Below are 3,539 nucleotides of genomic sequence, written 5' to 3'. Positions count from 1 at the left end.
ATAATGGCTACCATGATTTGGTATTAGATGATTTATTGGACATGATCATTAAGATATTGTCTCAAGGATTAAATAATTTTTTAGAACTATGATCACATCAAAATAAAGTTAATCAATTTGGAATCTTATTTTTTAAATTATATTTTATCAAAATCAAATATCTCAATTAATATTGTCAAAGTGAGAGAATGTTAGAATTTTTTAATAAATGGACTATTATTAATTAGTAATTTTATAATTTAATAAAGTAGGTTGATAAATTTAATTCTAATAGGAGACAAGTATGAAAGCTCAAGTAATGTAATAATGATCGCTTATTTTTTGTTATCTTTGTAATTTTATATGTTTGCCTTTTAAAAACATCAATATAAGTTTTTTTTAATTAAAAAAATCAAACTTTATTTTTAGAAATAAATCATATATATTCTAATCACTGAACTAAATTTATGATTGGATACATTAGCATTACTTTGGTTTTTCTTCAATTTGCCCAAATATTCAAAACTATGAGATAAATGACATGTAATTTGCAATAGTATGTCATATATATATATGTATATATATTAAGAAGGATAATCATCAAATTGTAAAAGTAAAGTGAGGTTTCAATAATTATTTTTTAATAAAAAAGTTTGCAATTTAAAATAAAAAAATTGTAGATGTTAGATATTTAAATTTTACATTGTTAAATGTTATTTTTTTAAGAATATTACTTAAATCAATTAAATTAATTTATGATTCAATTTCAATAAGTATTTAATTTATGTCATAATATTCTTTTTTATACATATAAATAAAAATTATATTCGTTGAAAATATTCTCGTTACATTAAAAAATTAAAATTGCATAAAAATAATGATAAGAAACACTTTTACACATCAAAATTAAAAAAGAAAAAAGAAAAAAAAGAAATGTGCTTTGACAGAATAACAATTAATATTTTAATATTAAAAACTAACTTTTAGTGGGGATATGACACTAGTGTTGAGCCCACAGCAAACCGTATCATTTTCCAAAGAAAATTTTCCATGGGGCCCCATCATGACTTTTCTGTAAGACTCGTCCACGGACGTCGACAACGGAGACTTGGAAAAGTCTTTAACTGATATATATTCTGCGAAAAACAACTCAATTTTTCGGCTTTTTTTTCTCCTTTAAGAAAATTATATCTTATCTTGTCAATATATATTAGTTAAGTTTGCAAGACAATACTTTAAGCTTAGTTCCTTAAAAGAAATTTATGAAGTTCTTGGTTAAAAATATTGAAATAATGTTTTTTAAAAATCAAGTGACAAGTTAATTTAACGTATAGATTAATAATATTGAATAGATTAATTTTTTGTATAGATATAATTATTGTATAGATATAATTTGACGTATAGATTAATAATATGAAAAGATTCAACTGTAAATTATATCTATACAAAAAATAAAATACAAAAATTATGGAATGGTGAGAAAAAAATGTTAATAGATATTTAGCAAAAATAATAAAATTTTAAATCTTCTTGAAAATATTTGAAGTTATATATATTTTAATAATTTATCGAGCAAATTTATTTTTATTGAAATACTTAAAATTAGAACTTGAATCTTAAAAGTGAAGTGTAAGGTATAGGGAATATAGAAGGAGAATATCTTTAATGCAATCCAAAGTGCGGTAAGTTTTTTATTTTTTTTAGTGCAAATTAGGAAGGTAAGTCTTAAGATGCATTCAAAAATTAATCTATTCAATAATAAGTTATAAAAGTAAACTATTAGTTCAAAATTTAGCTCATCTAATCTATGTAATCACTTTTAAAAATTTATAAAAAAATATATTTAAAATTCAAATTTTAATATTTACAACTCTTTCTTTTGTTTTAGATTACAACATCTTTGCACCAACAAAAAAAATATTAAACTTCAATATTATCTGCATTTCAGTTATTATTAATGTTCATAAAAGGCTGGAATTAAGATTACATTGGCAAAAAAATTAAAGCATCTATTCTAGCGACCAACATTCAATGATCCACTACCACTAGTAAACAACACATGATAATCAATGGCTGTTGAGTCATTTACATGATTCTCATCGTTTCCATTAATTCCACTCTCCTGCAGCTGCATTGCAAGCTCAAGTCCGCACACTACTTCACTCATTACCGGCCTTTTAATCCCCTCGGAAGCCAAACAACTTGTAGCTACTTCACCAAATTTTAACAGACTTGGAAGGCTGATCTTACCCTGTAAATAAGGATCTATTATCTGATAGAGGGTTCCATTGTTGTAGCAATGTTGTACGCACTCTACTAAACTTATCTGCAAATGATCCACAGTTCGATCTATTGGTGCTAGCACATAATACTTCGCACAACACCACGCCAAAAGAGTACACATCTGATTTCTCTGTCAGTTGTTGAAGACGGAAGTATTCAGGATCCAAGTAGCCAAAGCTGCCCTTGACAGCAGTGCTGATATGCGTGTTGGACAGGTTGTTCAGTTTAGACAATCCAAAATCAGATATTTTGGCCACCCATTTCTCACTTAACAAAATATTTGTGGTCTTCACGTCTCTGTGAATGCTGATGTGGTTGGGACCTCTATGAAGATAATGTAGCCCATGTGCAGCAGCAATACACATTTTGAGCCTTTTTTCCCATTGTAATGGGGGATTATTCGTGTTGTAGAGGTGATCTCTCAAGGTTCCATGAATAAAACTATCCATTCCTCCTTTGACTTGAATTTTGGCCATTTACTCTTGTAAAACTCTTTAATTGGAGCTTGATTACAAAAGTAAAGTTTCAAAAATGCATTCTTCTTACACTCAAAATGACTTTTCATCCACAAATAGAGCAATGGCACACATCTAACAAAGCCTATTTTCCCTTTCTAATAATAATGGTTCAGGGCTTTAATTGTCTCAGCTAAGATTGTAGGTAAAGGGTTTTAAGCTTTTTTCAAATGCCAAAAGAAAGTCGATCACTTCTATCTCAATATGACCTAAGATTCTGGGAAAGACCACCATGCCATATATAGTCAAAGCAAATATATCTAACATTTGGTTATCATTCAGGTACTTTATGATGAAATCATAGAAAAATTCCTAAGGCAAACAAATATGATCATTTCTTTCTTGAACTTGTACATTCACATCTTTTTTTTTTACTTTCATGAGATCGGATAGTTTCTTGCAAAATGCTAGTTTCTACCTTTTGACATATATTTTATCTAGTGGTTGAAGATGCAAACCCATAGATGTAGAATATTCCTTTTATAGTCAGTGCCATGTTAACCTCATTGAAGATGAAACATCTATATGAAGGATCCCAGAATTGCACAACTACTTTAATGAGAGAATTTTCAACTACCATTAAAAGAAAATGCGTATTATGGCCATATTTTTTGAAGAAGGCTAACTGACTTATATTTTTTCATATATCTGACAAGTACTTCAAATCATTTTGTTTGAAGATCAAATGAACTTCTTTAGGCAACGTAGAGACATAGCCAAATGGTAGACAATCCCCTTTTTCTTATTGTTTTTTTTTTTTAA

General features: G+C 27.6%; 1 pseudogene; it reads right to left on the bottom strand.

Annotated features, from left to right (window-relative positions):
* Positions 1–1,993: 1,993 nt before the first annotated feature.
* On the bottom strand, positions 1,994–2,738 carry LOC111302498 (receptor-like protein kinase FERONIA pseudogene; annotated as a pseudogene).
* Positions 2,739–3,539: the final 801 nt, after the last annotated feature.

This window comes from Durio zibethinus, chromosome 21, assembly GCF_047325235.1.
Source record: "Durio zibethinus cultivar Kanyao isolate XHJ-2024 chromosome 21, ASM4732523v1, whole genome shotgun sequence".
In the NCBI taxonomy this organism is placed as follows: Eukaryota; Viridiplantae; Streptophyta; class Magnoliopsida; order Malvales; family Malvaceae; genus Durio; species Durio zibethinus.
The sequence above is the reverse complement of the archived record's forward strand: the minus strand, read 5'-3'. Positions and strand labels throughout refer to the sequence as shown.